Source organism: Camellia sinensis, chromosome 3 (assembly GCF_055761805.1).
Source record: "Camellia sinensis isolate YWXY chromosome 3, ASM5576180v1, whole genome shotgun sequence".
In the NCBI taxonomy this organism is placed as follows: Eukaryota; Viridiplantae; Streptophyta; class Magnoliopsida; order Ericales; family Theaceae; genus Camellia; species Camellia sinensis.
This window is the reverse complement of record NC_138963.1, coordinates 96,910,422-96,926,190: the sequence shown is the minus strand read 5'-3', so window position 1 is coordinate 96,926,190 and position 15,769 is coordinate 96,910,422.

The window sequence follows — 15,769 nt, the reverse complement described above, 5'->3', positions numbered from 1 at the left end:
TAGAAGGGGCGCCTGCAGTCCGAGCTCGACTCAAAGACGGCATGTCAGTAGACCTCCTCGAGGGAGTACGGACACCTGTCAACGGAGGCATCAAATAGGTGTGACGGTAGGTCGCGTACTCCCCGTCCTCTATATGCAGCAGTGCATCAGTGCCCAGCCTAGCGTCAATGACACCCTGGGGAGTAAGCCTATCAGCGAGCCGCATACCGTCCGGAGGTGCTGAGGGAACACTCGGCTCAGGAAAACCCATAGTCTGACGAAGAAAGCGTTCCCCCAGGAACCAGGCCCTATCAACTGGCCCCTCGAACAAGATCCTATACTGGGAAGAGGCCCATCCTCCGGCAAATTGAAATTGAAGGTCCCCACCCAAAGGCAACCAGGGCTGCCAGGTAATCTGCGGGTAACCAATGCATAGGCTAATCAGAAATCGTAGATATGCGGAATAAACCAAAGATGAAAACATTGGGAATTGGGAGTTTTGGATTACCTCTGACGGCCGCACCATGTCGAAGTACTGCCGTAGGTAGAGAAGAGTCTCCCGAGGCCGCGGCCGGTACTGGCCCTCGAAAACAAGCGAGTAAGGGGTCATAAGGGGTGCCTCCACCTCCAGCTCTGACGCTAGTATGGGAAAATATGCGAAAACCCATAACTGCGAAAAACGGGGCAAAAGCCATTAGAATACAGAATGCTGAGTGCAGGATGTCAGGACAGAGTATAAAGTGTGCCGTGTGTGCAATATACATACATTGAAAAGCAGAAATGTAAATCAAGAGGGTAGAAGCTACCTCCCAGGCTCTCCAGTAGCCGCCAACTATGTTCCCCCGTCCGCGGGAGGTCGCGCTCATATAGCAATAGAGGGTAGCCAAGCTGGCGCCACCCCAATCATACCGACTAACCTATGTGAGGTCTGCCAGGGCACCCAGCAGATATAGCCCAACGGTGTTCCCCCTGTTGGAGAACAGAGTGGTCCCGAAGAAGAACATCAGAAACCCGCGGGCGTACTGTGTAATCTCCTCCAAAGTCTCGGGCTCAGTATGCCTAAAATGTGAAGAAAACCAAGTGTACTGGACTCGGCCCGAGGATCGGTCGACCGGTCGACGAGCTCCCAGTAAGTAGATCCAAGCGGCCTCCCACTGGCCCATGTCCTCGTCATATGGGATCGCCCAGCCTCCCACGTCAAGGCCGGTCAATACGGCAAAGTCGAATTGGGTCATGGTCATATCCCCGGCAGATGAGAAATGAAAGGAGTTGGTGGTGTCCCATCACCTCTCCACTAGGGCGCCCATCAACGTCCTGCTAGCTGGATAACGAGATATCCCGGCACAAAAGGGGCCGAATCTTGGTAGATCAACCCAATCGCAGACGGCCTCTGGGAGCTCCACGTACCAATCTCTCGCAGCAATGGAGCCGTGTCCCCGTGTAACACGAGAGGACACCTGCATTCACGGTGAATACATATATTCAGTTTCAGAATGAAATAAACAAGCTGCGTGCAAATGAGATATACAAGTTGCGTGCAAATAAAATGTATAAGCTATATGCAAAATCAAATCAGAATTCAAGTGTTTGGGCTGCGTGTTCAACTCTCAATCAATGTGGACTGTGTGTTCACCTCAACTTGGGCTGCGTGTTCAAAAATTCAGAGTTTGGGCTGTGTGTTCTACTCTCAACAAGTGTGTGCTGCGTGTTCACCTTCAACTTGGGCTGCGTGTTCAGAAATTCAGAGTTTGGACTATGTGTTCTACTCTCAACAAGTGTGTACTGCGTGTTCACCTTCAACTTGGGCTGCGTGTTCAGAAATTCAGAGTTTGGATTGTGTGTTCTACTCTCAATAAGTGTGTGCTGTGTGTTCACCTTCAACTTGGGCTGCGTGTTCAGAAATTCAGAGTTTGGACTGTGTGTTCTACTCTCAACAAATGTGTGATGTGTGTTCACCTTCAACTTGGGCTGCGTGTTCAGAAATTAGAAGTTTAGGCTGTGTGTTCTACTCTCAACAAGTGTGTGCTGCGTGTTCACCTTCAGCTGGGCTGTGTGTTTGGAAATTCGAAGTTTGGGCTGGGTGTTCAACTGTCAACATATATGTGTGCTGTGTGTTCACCATTAGGTTATGGGCTACGTGATCAGAAATTCAAGCGTTCAAAACTCAAACAGAATACTCTATCATAGGCTAAGCGTCAGAACAAGCTACGTGCAAAAAAAGAGCAAATATGCATAACAAGAGGCATGAAACGTACCAAAATGCGGAATACGTTGCAGAAATGTAAAAAAGGCGAAATAAATACCTCTCATGCCTCATGAGAGAGGTGAGACTCCGACTCTCACAAAAGCAGATCCCCAGGCGCTCGATCATCAAAATCAGTGAAGTGATAAAAAAATAGCCCGCGGAAGGATATGTGCCCAAGGGACGTACCTCTCGGGTATGAAGGGTCGAACCCTCGGAGGCAGAGCCATAATATCGAGATCATCCCCGGCTCCCGGAGGACCTCCACCGTGAGGAAAATGACCGGCCATTTCAGAAAATCTGCAAAAAGGAGCAAAAAGGAGCAAAATGAGCCAAAATTGGAAAAAAGTCAACAAAAGTCAACTCTCGAGAAATGAAAAAGTCAACAAAAGTCAACCCTCGAGGAAATCTTCCAAATGTTGAGACAAACTTACCTCAAGTGGTGAAAATGAGAAAAGAAGCACCGAAATCAAAATTTAATCGGTCCAAAGTGATGAAAACTGAAAGATTTCGCGAAAACAACTTGCGTGGGGCGTTGGAAAACGCGTATAGAGCTCAGATCTGAAGAGGAAAACGGTCTAGGAAGGTAGAGAAGGTGTTTTCGGAGCTGAAGTTGTGAGGAATGAGGCTTTGGCCAAGTGTATTTAAAGAAATGAGAGCAAAATGACCGAACTGCCCCGGATTTGGGCTAGGGGGTCGGCCGACCACCTTTTGTGGCAGGCCGACCACCCCCTTTTCAAAATGCTGGTTAGTGGCCTCTCCCTGGGACGAGACCTGGTCGGTGGTGTTCCCCAAGTTCCCACCAAGCTCTCTGCAAATTTTGGGAAGGATTGGAGTCCCCGGGACCTGAAAAAGTATAAGAGAAATGCACTTTCCGTCGCGAAATCGCTCTACCGGAACTTCAACTCCAACTTTCGATGCGTTTTTCATCGTTACTCGTCAAAAGTGAGATGTATCCTTTTCGAACATGTTGCGACCCCTCCGGGAGGTAAACCGGAGGTCGCAATTGAGTCACCTTCATCGAAAACTCGCATTTCTTTGCTCGTCGTTTTACGACAAATTCGCATTCGAATTCACATTTATTCTGCATCGTTATATGCACGTCACTTGCATTCTCATGCACACCACTCATACTATTGTGCACGTTTCACAGGTGTTGTCAAATCCTCGTACTTAACCTGCGTTGTCACGCGCGTTACTCCTCGCATTGCGATGCACCTTTCTATCGACGCCGCGATTGTCTGCATTCAATATCGCTTTGAACATGTGTTGCTAATTATGTTGTGCTTGTCGAGTTTCTTTCTTTTGCAGGCACGATATTGTATGTATGGTTCATTTGAGGCTGGTGCGACCAGATGAACCGCGCAGGTATTGTATCTTCTCTGTGTGAGACGCGGCGAGAATTGAATAATTCTCCGTATTCTTAACTGCATGAAATATTGCTTTGCATTCTTGCTTAAAACTGTTGCATCTATTGTGAATATGTGCTCCATTACAGCTTGCTGCGTTTGCATGATCATTAAGTTCCGTCCGGCTTCTTGCATTGCCAGTTGCATTTTGCCCCCCCTGCCTGCGGGCACGCCTACGGGTGCATCTCTGTTTATCTCGCCTGTTTGTCTAAGTCTTCGGCCTTGTCAAAAATGGGTCGTCTTTGGGCTTTGACATTTACTCCCGTCACTTATGACTTCCGAGTTCTGTCAAAGAGGGGCAACTATAGACACCCTATTTTTGACCGACCTTAAGACTCAGACGTCACTGATTGAGCGCTCGGTGATATTGCATATTGTGCTCATTCAAAAGTTTCAGAGTCCCGGCTGCAAGCCTTACCTCCAGACTTCCGGACACTTTCGTGCCTTGTCTCGGTTTGCGAACCAGGCTCTGTTTTCTCTGTTTTCTCTTCCCGAAGGGAGGAATAGGTCTCGTAGATCATCTCTCAGTGGCCGTAGGCTACGTTTCGTGGTCGTAGGCCATTTTTCCCGTTTGGAGCCCGGTTTCCAGTTTTTCGGAGCCGACGGCCGTGTGCCTCGGTTCGCGACCGCCTAACCACCTCTGTTTGCTCTGGTTTTTGGCATACACCTTATTTCCTCCCTTTTGAGGAACACTGTGGCCCGAGAGACCAACTTCGTGGTCGAACGCCACCTCCGGTTTTTAACAGCCCATTTTCGGGGCCCCTGGCCGCGCGTTTCGGTCCCCGAACCTCCGTTTTGCATCCGTTTTGGTTCATTTTTGGTGGAGACCTTATTTTCATAGTTAGGAAGCTTGTAGGAGGGTGGGAGGCCAACAATTGTTCTGAAAAGCCAGCTTTATTTCTTCATCGCTCTCCAACGCCCGTTTTCCTCACTTGAAAGCCAATGTTGACCACCCCCGGGCCACTTTATTGAACCCTAAACCCCATATTTGTGTTGTACACACCTGGGAGACTACCAATATTTGGTGGCCGACCAGTAATTGTGCCTGACCCTTTTGAACCCCTCTAAAAAATGGGTTTTTCTCTCTCCTGGTTCACATTCTCCGGGTTTCAACTACATAGTTGTGTTGTGTACACATGGGAGGCCACCTTTTTGAGGTGGCCGACCAGCAATTGTCCTTGACCCTTTTGACCCTTGGCCGGCCGGCCATGGGAGGTGGCTGGCCGGCCCCCTGAACCTTCTGAACTTGGCCGGCCATGACCCTCTCACCTGGTTCCTTACAGCTGCACCCTCTGTTTCCCTCCAGATCCTGTATCCGATGGGGGGTTTTTTGGGGGGGAAATTTGAATTTGATTTTCCCCCCTTTTCTCCTCTCCTCTCCTCTATAAAACCAGCCCCTCATCTCCTTGTTTGAGGGTTACAAAAACTTGTTTGGAGCTCTTGCATTCAATCTCTCTCTCTCTCTACTCCAAGCACCAAAACCCCTTAAGTTCTACACCATTTACCCTACACCTCATAGCACAAGGCCTCCATCCTTCATTCCAGCACTTTGGGACTGTTTTGGAGAGGTTAAAGGCTCAGAAAATTGGTCCAAGAGCTGCTAGTTCATTGGTCTTCAAGGGTAAGTCCTCTTCTCCTCTTTTCTTGCCTTATTTTGCTTTGTATCTAAGCCATACTTGCTAGCTTTTTTGGGCTCCGACCCAAACTTTAAATAGTCATATTTTGAGCCCCTTTTCATGTTTGATCAAGGACCTCTTGCTGTTTGACGTCTCCTACTACCACTTGCCTCTTTATCTCTCTTTTAGGCCAATTTTTGCATAGTGTTTTAGGCTTATTTGTGAGTTTTTTTGGACTTGGTCATAAACTTTAAAATAACTTTTTTTGAGTCCCTCTTCAACATTGTTGAAGGGCTCTCCTCTTTTTGACGTCTCCTGCTATGACTTTCCTCTTTATCTCTCTTTTAGGCCAATTTTTGCATAGTATTTTAGGCTTATTTGTGAGCTATTTTGGACCCTTCCATAAACTGTGAAATATCTTTTTTTGAGCCCCTATTCAACTTTGTTGAAGGTCTCTCCTCTGTTTGAGAATAGAAGCTACCACTTGTCTCTTTACCCCTCTTTTAGGCCTTTTCTTGCATAATAGTTTGGCCTTATTTGTGATTATTTTCGTGGCTTGATGTAAACTGTAAAGTGCCTTTTTTTGAGCCCCTCTTCAACTTTGTTGAAGGGCTATTTGCCATTTAGGGTCGGCTGCTGTCCCTTGTGTTTAATCTCTCTTCTAGGGCGATTTTTGCATGATAGATTAGCCCTATTTGTGTTCATTTTTGAGACTTGTTATAAACTAAAAATATGCATGTTTTGGGACTATCTTGCCTCTGTATTCACATTTCATGATCAAATAATGCATGCTTTGTATAGCTGTAAATCATTCCATGTGCCTAGTTTTGAGTTTCAGGGTTCATTCCATGCATCGGGTGCCATGTTTCCATGTTTCGGGGCTGTTTTGTATCATATTTCAGCGCTGAAATTCACATGTTTGCATATCATGTTCCATTCCTTGCCATGCTTTGGGTAGAGTGGCATTTGATGCCTTAGGTTTCGTCCTCGGTTTGCGTACATGTGTGCACGCGTTTCGAGTGTCTCATTTTCATCTCACGGCTACTAATGTGAGTGTGGCTGAGGTCCACTCATGTTGGTGTAAGTCCATTGTGCATTGTGTATGCCATTTCATTTCATAGCATTGCGTATGCTAGGTTGTATGTTAGAGCATTGTGTATGCCTTGTTACATCGTGCATTGTGTATGCCATCTCATAGCATTGTGCAAGCTAGATTGTATATTAGTTGCATTCATGCATGTCATGCATATTGCATTGTGCTTGGGATAGGAGTTAGCCCGAGCACGGGAAACGAGGGACGTTTCGTACTTCGAGTGACGGAACGTGTCTCAATCCCCAGTCACCGACACTCTGGATTATCCACGATGACGTTTAGGTCTTGTTGTGTTTATATGTGCATTCATTTCATATTGAGTCGTGCAATTCGACTCCTCGGCCATCATGCATCGATATGCGTGATTGGTGGCACGAGGATCGAGGACTACACTCCCCGAAGGGTAGTCATGCATACATATGTGAAAATACCTTACCATGCCCCTTTGTTGTTCTCTGTTGCAGCAAATCAGAAATCGACAGCCTTCTGGAGCTTGGCACGCATCCCAAGAACAATTGCAAACAGAGGCAAACCGGGGCATCACAAGGGATTTTCCGACAAAGGCAACCGCAGCATGCATCATTCATCATTCGGAACAGAGCCGAGGCAGTCCATGGCTTGCATGCCAATTTATTGCTTTCCTAATTTAATTTGTTAATTAATTAGGGTTTTGTACATATTTGGACTGTATTATTTATTCATTTGGGACTGTATTATTTATTCGGACCCTCTACGCGAGGGCACAACTATAATAAGTGTGCGTGTGTGTGATGTATGTCTTCCAACCCCACGTCTTTCTCCCTTTTATTTACCCGCTTATGATGGTTAGATTAGGGCATGTTTCAATTAGCATACAGTATGATAGCATGTTTGCATTCATTCATCTGTTTTGCATGCACCGGGCTCGGCGCATCATACTAACTACATTGTATTTTCAATTCCAAGTTGAATACATGTTAGCTGTAGCATTTCATATGCCATGTTTAGAATAGCCGAGCCTGCTATAGTTGCATTTTTGCATGTGTTGCATTAGGCATTTCTGTATAGTTAGGATCATGCATGGATTTCTAATTAGCTTCTGTTTTGGCTTGGAGTACTCGGTAAGTTTTATACTTTAGCATTCTTGCATGCGTGTGAGTGACTGCCATGATAGCATGCTTACCATGAGGCTAATTGCTTATGTGATATAACTGCTTGAATGCCTGTGGGTGAAGGTTGGGTTATTTGGATTGGAACAATTCATTGACTGTGAGTTTTAAGCCCACTAGATAGTGGCAAAATCATGTTTTTTTTTTTCTAAGCCCACCCGAGGGTGGCAAATCCACGTCTTAGCCTACTTGCGGGTAGCACCATCAAACCATTTTCAAAATAAACAAACATGAAACGTTTTGTTCCAATTCAGGCGACCCAGTCTATACTTGTATGCTGTGCGCATCACATAGTAAATCTAGGCTAATAACTGGAATAAGAACGCATAAAGTTTTCAAAACTAGATATCATGGTTAGTAGAGGCCGATCTTTGATCGGGCGAGCGGGGGTGCTCACGAAGTGACCTTCCCCAATTGTACCCAAGTTCCCGAGCCGAGGCAACTTTGGTGATGACGGACACGTGGCCTTAGGCAACGAGTCAGGGTTTCCTAAATTTCCCAAAAATAAAATATTTATGTGGCGACTCTGTATCTGGCAAAGCAGTCCATGTTTGGCACTTCTTTCAAAATCTGTTTTCTCAAAACGATTTGCCAGATTTGGACTCTTTGGTTCAGATTAAGAACCATGACATTTGAGAGTCCTGAACTGTAGTGAACCCCAATATGAACGAACGGGGGGGGGGGGGGGACTCGCCCTCCCGGGGCGTTCGAGGACGTCTACAAATTGCTAAGAAAAAGCTAGAATCAGCTTGAATATGGTGAGAGTGGGTTAATTATGGACATACATGCATCAATTTATCATTTTTGAGTTTGATTTTAAAAAATCCTTACATGCATGAGGTTCATACTTATTGATTTTAAGAATTCTTTATGAATTTACACTCAATTGTCCATGTTTTGATATTTTGAAAGTAATGAGGTTGAATTTCTTGCATGCATGGTTGGATTATGAAGTTTTAAACTTGATTTTGGAGAATTGACAATGATTTGAGCAAGTTGGCTATGTTTATATGTTTTCCAAGGAGTTTCCATACAGTGGGTCCAACCATGCAAGCTTTTGACTTTGAACTTGTGTTTTGAAACTCAAATTCTATTTTGGACTACCCAGAATTCGACCTTATCGCTTGAGCAAATAATTTACCACTTGAGCACACTTTAAGACCATCCAGTATTTTTGCAGAAGCATTGTACATTGCTCGAGCAACCAAGAGTTCACTCGAGCAAACTCAACTTTCATTGCACTTGGCTCGAGCGACTATCGAGCCTAAATTTTGAGCATCCAGAATTTTTGCAGACCATGCAGACCACTTGAGCGACCAAAGGTGCACTCTAGCGAACTGACCTATTTTAATAACTTTTGAAAAATACTTTCAAGTGCATACTTTCATTCTCATGATCTCTTAGGCATTCTAATAATATTGTTTAGTGAATGCGTTTCAATGTATATTGCTATGTGTTTTGTGTAGGTTGGTCACCCAAAGTATAACATCAGTACAAGTCCACTGTGAGTAATATCTCTATAAAGATATGTATGAAAAGTATTTTGAATTGATCAAGAATGATATTATGAAATCTTATTTTGTATTTATGAATGAATGTCGCTTTTGAAATTGTATTTGTGGCATCCTTTAGTGAGACCCTTACCTAGGGAAAACAATACCATGACCCATTGGATTAAAACACAGAGATATCTGATAGTAGACCCTAGTGGTCCACATTGAATTACCTGTTATGGTTTTATTGATTGACCCGTTGTGGTCCTATTATTTGACCTATATGTTCCCATTGGCTTCAGTATATTGATTATTTGTTACTCTATTGGATGTTATCACGTACTATGATTTGAATTGATATCGTCAGCATAAAGGATTGATGTAATTGTTTATACGAATTGTTTCATATATTGAAAAGATATATTTTATGAAATGATGGACTTCATTCATTAGACCCTTTATGATGATGTTACTCACTAGGCTCCAACTCATCTCTCTCTCTCTCTCTCTCTTATATATATATGTAGGTGAGCATGTGGATCGACAAGCTTAGAGTTTCTTTGGGAGTCCACCCTTTTGAGAAATCGAATGAGAAGTGCCTCTGTAATTGGGGTGTAGATTGGTCTCTAGCGGAGACAAGATTTTGTCACCCTTTTGTTTTGGTCTTTTGTTTCGTTATCTGATGAATATGCATGTTATGGAAGTTGAAGTTCAAGTTTATTGTGAATATTATTATGAACGATGAACGAAGTTTAAGTTATTTATGAAATTTGTCATGTAAGTACCGCTCAATGGACCCATTTATATTTTGTTGTTGCTTCCGCTAAGCTCCATTTATAATTATATGATTTGATTTTGTTATTGAGGCCGAAGGTAATCTAGGATTACTAGCCAGTTATGACCTAGACCTCTAGAGGCGGGTTTAGGTTGTGACGGAGTAGTATCAAAGTATAAGTTATTATCTCACACACTTGTCCATTTGAGCGATAAAGTGTTTGGAAAAGACTTAAGATTTGTATGCATGATGCGTTCAAATATATGTATTGTATAAATTGAATATTCGTGATTGTGGATATGTGTGAATACATTTGTGTCTACTATAATATGAAGTTCATATAGATCATGGTGAGACCAAGAGGGGATGAACTGGAGGAGTCTACCTCTTCAAGACTTGATAGGATGAAAAGAATGATACATGATATGGTTGAGACCATGAGACAATAACAACAATGGCAACAACAACAACCGCCACCTCTATCTCCAATGCCTGTATCACCATCGATACAAGATCACCAAGCTAATGACCGTACAATTGTACTCACCAAAGAATTCAAAAAGATGAAGTCACCATTGTTCTATAGGGAAGTAGATTCGCTGAAGGCCGAAGCTTGGGTTCTTGGGATTGAAAAATTGTTTGAGGTATTTCCGTGCACTGAAGCATAGAAAGTCTTATTGGCCGCATTCACTTTGGATGATGAGGCAAGAAGATGGTGGATATTGGTCTATGATGATAATAGGAAAATTGGTTGGGCTTGGTTTCTAGAGATCTTTTATGAGAAGTATTTTTCACAGTGTATCTGGGACAGAAAGGTATCCAAGTTTGAGAGACTTAGGCAAGGAAACAAGACTATGGCAGAATATAAAGCCCAATTTATAGAGTTGGCACGCTTTGCGCCATAATGGTGGATATGGATTACAAAAAGGCAATAAAGTTCGAGGGTAGACTTCGTGACTCAATTTAAGAAAGAATCAATGTTCTAAAATTACTGATGTATGTTAACGTTCTAGATAGGGCTTTGATGTCGGAGTCAAATATGGCCGCTCACAACTAGAAGTTTTAGTGGAGAGGCAAGAGACAAAACTTGAATGCAAACAAGGGAGAAATCAAAATCAGAGACTTCTAGTAATTCAAATCAGAGTGGTAATTCCATGCCTACTTGTACCATATGCGAAAAGAAACATTGAGGTGTGTTATCGAACTACAGAGCATGCTTTCAGTGTGGAAAGGTGAGACACATGGCAAGAGATTGTACTCAACTTCGTCAAAGAGGTAATAGGGGCGGTACAGGTTCAACCTGTTTGGTTTCAACAGTTAAGCCTACTATAACAATTGGCACAAGGAGAGATAACCTAAGACAAGGGAGAGTTTTTTCCGTTATCCCAGGGGACACCTAAAATGCAGAGGCTATAGTCTCAGGTACACTTTCTGTTTGTGGCCAAAACGCCTATGTGTTAATTGACTCGGGTTCTACACACTCTTATGTTTCTATGATGTTTTCTCACAAACTGAATAGACTCTTGCAATATTTGACATATGTATTATGTGTTTCATCGCCATCAGGAGAATCTATGTTGTGTTCATCTGTTTATCTTGTATATGAGATTTTTCTTGGGAATGCTATTATTTTGAGTATGGATTGGTTATCCAAATATCATGCATCTATTGATTGTGTGTCTAAACGGGTTATGTTTTGACCTCGGGGTCAAGAAGAGTTTTATTTGAGGAAAGGGTGTAGTTTTTCCACCATATTTAATCTTTGCAATAAATGCTCGTACGTTGATTAACAAGGGGTTTCAAGAGTATTTATGTAGTGTGTTGAGTGTTCAGACTACAGATGTTACCTTAGATAGTATTCCAGTAGTAAGGGACTTTCCATATGTGTTTATAGAAGAGTTGCCAGGACATTTGATTGATAGAGAAATTGAGTTTGTGATTGATGTAATACCAGGTACTCAACCAATTTCTATATATAAAGACATATCATGCCATAACATTATGATTTTATTATATAATTCCTTAAATACAATTTTTTTAATTAACCACAATTAGTTAACTTAAATAAATTAACATGCTTCAATGTCAACAGGACATCCTTTTCAAAATGAATGCGATGCCAAAGTTTATAATACGAGTTATATATATGTCTTTTCTTCAAAGCAGAAAACAGGCAATAAATACACACACTGGGAATCTCTAGGTATATGTCTGCAAGTAGGTTGTACAAGCATTACCAAAAGCCATTTTACCAGTACTATTCGGAAGAATCGGCACCTAACCACGTGGGTTTCTGGACTTTCACCATGGACACACAGGCTAACTTAATTACCACAACCCACACCCCCTAACCAGATTCACTATGGTATTCACTAATTTTTCTCAAAATAAACCTTTTCAATGCATGTGTATAAAACATTTGAATAGAATCAATGCATGAGTGAATTGGTTTCAATCAACCTGGGTCTTACGCAAGTTCTACAACAATCAATACCATTTTCCACCGATAGCCAAAACAATTATCTCTAATGCATTAATTAAAAGATAACAACATGGATATACAATCCAACATACAACCATAACTTGGAATTCCCCATGATTTCCAACACTTGGAAACAACCCATATTCCACATTTTAAATCCCAATTTTCAAAACTTTTATAGTTTTCCATCAAACTCAACATTTCAAAGGAGTAACCAATACTTGATATTCCAAAAGTTTCATAAGTGTTTTCCAGCCAAATCCTCAATTTTAAAACCAAACAAAAAAATCTTTTCCCAATAATCCAACAACTCCCAAAACATTAACATTTAGAATTTTTCACAAATTGGGGCATTCTCATTTTCAGATAACCACATGGAATTTTATATACAAAAAATACATTTAATAGCGTGATAATAGGTAATCAACTCCCAATTTAACCAAACCCTCAATTTACAATTCAAATATCTCATATATGAATTTGAGGTATGAAATTTTTATAATGACATAACTCAACTAGCAAAACTAATGACCAAATACCAAATCACATCAAATTAACTAATAATCTTAGTTCAACTTTGTTTCACACTATACCACTTGATCTCACTTATTTTCTCCAAATCTCATACTGTGTCAACTTTATCATTTTTAATCCCATTGTGGGGATATATTTTCTGAGTACCAACACGTGGCCAAGGTGACGCCGACGTTTCAGCCGAGGTGCCACATGTCCTGATTGTTATGCCGAAGTCATCTCGGATAGGCCGAGGTTACCTCCGAAGATATCGGAATCCGAGATAAGCGGATGAAGGGCAAGAGTCCCAGAATGAGAGAAGACTTCAGTTTGTATTAAGATAAGACTCTTAGAGAGTTTAACCTAATCTTACCGGGAAGATTAGCAGTAATCCTGAGTCCATAGAAGTTAGGCTTCTATTGGGACTAGGTTTATGTTGGCTATAAAAGACAGGCACGCCCATGGGTCTAAGGTATGCTTTTGATACTCAAGCTTGTGAGTTTTGCACTTGATTTATCTTTGAGAGATTTACTGACTTGATCGTCGGAGTGCCCCCAGGTGGACGAACCACCGCCGGAATCTTCTCTTTCTGTTGCAAGTCAGCCAGGTGCCATCTATTCTGCCAGTGCTATCTAGCTGGTTACTAAGCAGGCAGTATGGTCAGAAAATCACTCACACAATTTGGCGCCGTCTGTGGGAAAGAAAGGAAAATAACTGGCCATCACTATACAAGATCAACGTATCGGAAACGACGAGTTTAGCAAAGATGGAGAATGTGTTGACATAAATGGAGTGAAGACCCTTCCAGAAGGGACGCAAAGGCAGGGGGCATGAATGCTCCCAAGGAGATGACATTCAAGTATAGAAGAGCTTAGCCCAAGTGAGCAGATCCCGGATTCCAGATCCTAGATCCCAGATTCCAAAAGACAAGATCTCGGCCTAAATAAGTAGGTCTGAGAAGACAAAAACTCAGCCTAAGTGAGCAGATCCCGGATTCCAGATCCTGGATCTCGAATTCCAGAAGGCATGATCTCGGCCTAGATGAGTAGGTCCGAGAAGACAAGAGCTCAACCTAAGTGAGCAGATCCCGGATTCCAGATCCCGGATCCCAGAAGGCATGATCTCGGCCTAGATGAGTAGGTCCGAGAAGAGAAGAGGTCAACCTAAGAGAGCAGATCCAAGATTCCAGTAGACAAGACCTCGGCACTTAAGCCCGAGAAGAGAAGAGCTCAGTGAGCAGATCTCGGATCCCGGAAGATAAAAAGAAAACATTCAAGGTCAGACTGCAGTTAACCAGGTTGGAGACCTTTTATAAGGTCCACAAAAGAGCATGTGAAAGCCATGCAGGGGGCAAAGAGAAGAGAGATTATTGTTTAACACTTGTTGAAATTTGTAGCAATTTACAAGTTGAAGTTAAACCGAAATAATTGTTTAACACTTATTGAAATTTGTAGCAATTTACAAATTGAAGTTAAACCGAGATAATGTTTAACACTTGTTGAAATTTGTAGAATTTACAAGTTGAAGTTAAACCGAAATTATTGTTTAACACTTGTTGAAATTTATGGACAATTTACAAGTTGAAGTTAAACTGAAATCATTGTTTAACACTTGTTGAAATTTGTGGACAATTTACAAGTTAAGTTAAATCGAAATCATTGTTTAACACTTGTTGAAATTTGCAGCAATTTACAAGTTGAAGTTAAACCGAAATCATTGTTTAACACTTGTTGAAATTTGTAGCAATTTACAAGTTGAAGTTAAACCGAGATAATGTTTAACACTTGTTGAAATTTGTGGACAATTTACAAGTTAAGTTAAACCGAAATCATTGTTTAACACTTGTTGAAATTTGTGGACAATTTACTGGTTAAGTTAAACCGAAATCATTGTTTAACACTTGTTCAAATTTGTAGCAATTTACAAGTTGAAGTTAAACCGAAATCATTGTTTAACACTTGTTGAAATTTGTAGCAATTTACAAGTTGAAGTTAAACCGAGATAATGTTTAACACATGTTGAAATTTGTAGCAATTTACAAGTTGAAGTTAAACCGAAATCATTGTTTAACACTTGTTGAAATTCTGTGTGAATTTACAAGTTGAAGTTAAACCGAAATCATTGTTTAACACTTGTTGAAATTTGTGGACAATTTACAAGTTGAAGTTAAACCGAAATCATTGTTTAACACTTGTTGAAATTTGTGGACAATTTACAAGTTGGTTAACACTTGTTGAAATTCTGTGTGAATTTACAAGTTGAAGTTAAACTGAGATGATATTTAACACTTGTTGAAATTCTGTATGAATTTACAAGTTGGTTAAACCGATATGATGTTTACCACTTGTTGAAATTTGTAGCAATTTACAAGTTGGTTAAACCAAGATAATATTTAACACTTGTTGAAATTCTGTGTGAATTTACAAGTTGGTTAAACCGATATGATGTTTACCACTTGTTGAAATTTGTAACAATTTACAAGTTGGTTAAACCGAGATGATATTTAACACTTGTTGAAATTTTGTGTGAATTTACAAGTTGAAATTAAACCGATGTGATATTTAACACTTTTTGAAATTCTGTGTGAATTTACAAGTTGAAGTTAAACCAAGATGATGTTTAACACTTGTTGAAATTCTGTGTGAAATTATAAGTCGAAGTTAAACCGAGGTCATATTTAACACTTGTTGAAATTCTGTGTGAATTTACAAGTTGAAGTTAAACTGATGTGATATTTAACACTTGTTGAAATTCTGTGTGAATTTACAAGCTGAAGTTAAACCGATGTGATATTTAACACTTGTTGAAATTCTGTGGGAAATTATAAGTCGAAGTTAAACCGAGGTCATATTTAACACTTGTTGAAATTCTGTGTGAATTTACAAGTTGAAGTTAAACCGATGTGATATTTAACACTTGTTGAAATTCTGTGTGAATTTACAAGTTGAAGTTAAATCGAGGTCGTATCGGAAGAAGATTGGTTTAAACACTTGTTGAAATTCTATGTGAATTTACAAGT